The 936-nt window shown below is 34.9% G+C and overlaps 1 non-coding gene across 1 annotated transcript; it reads left to right on the top strand.

The window, feature by feature from the left end:
• Nucleotides 1-357: 357 nt before the first annotated feature.
• LOC122484642 lies at nucleotides 358-464 on the top strand. Its single transcript, XR_006297679.1, has one exon. It is a non-coding gene; the product is annotated as a U6 spliceosomal RNA (small nuclear RNA).
• Nucleotides 465-936: the final 472 nt, after the last annotated feature.

A 936-nucleotide genomic window follows, 5' to 3' on the forward strand; every position in this document is an offset into this window, starting at 1 on the left:
AAATGAATTAGGACCTAAATATAAAAGCTAAAGATATAAAACTCTTAGAAGAAAGTAGAGTAAAAAAAAGTATAAACCTCGGGTATGAAAAGGATTTCTTAAACAGGACATGAAAAGCACATGACAGGAAAAAGTTGTAATCTATATTAATCAAATATAAAATTTACCTGCTCTTCTAAAGTCACCATTAAGCAAAGGAAAAGGCGAGCCTTGGACTGGGTACAAATAATTACAATCTGGCAAAGGATTTGTACCTAGAATATATAAAGAATATTACAATAAAATAACAAGATAATAAGTGACTTTTAATAGTGCACAAAATATTTCAAATGATACTCCACAAAAGAAAATACGCAAGTGCTCTCTTCGGCAGCACATATACTAAAATAGGAACAATACAGAGAAGAGTAGCATGGCCCCTGTGCAAGGATGACACTCAAATTCATGAAGCATTCCATATTTTTATGAATTAAAAAGTCCTATAAATGAGGTGCAAAATAAAATGGAGGTGGCCACAGCACGGATTGAAGAGGCAGAAGAGAGAATAAGAGAATTAGAAGATAAAATTGTGGAAAAAGAGGAAGCTGAGGAAAAGACAGATAAAAACAATCCAGGATCACGAGGGAAGATTTAGAGAACTAAATGATGCAATCAAACAGAACAATATTTGTGTCACAGGAATTCCAGAAAAACAAGAGAGATAGAAAGGGGCTGAAGGTATACTTGAACAAATCATAGCTGAGAACTTACCAGATCTGGGGAAGGAAACAGGCATTGAAATCCAAGAGGCACAGAGAACTCCCTTCAGATGTAACTTGAATTGATCTTCTGCATGACATATTTTGGTGAAACTGGCAATATACAAGGATAGAGATAGAATTCTGAAAGGAGGTAGAAGTGAAGAAACAATGGCCCTGAATGATACATTGGGCCAGA

Source organism: Prionailurus bengalensis, chromosome D1 (assembly GCF_016509475.1).
Source record: "Prionailurus bengalensis isolate Pbe53 chromosome D1, Fcat_Pben_1.1_paternal_pri, whole genome shotgun sequence".
In the NCBI taxonomy this organism is placed as follows: Eukaryota; Metazoa; Chordata; class Mammalia; order Carnivora; family Felidae; genus Prionailurus; species Prionailurus bengalensis.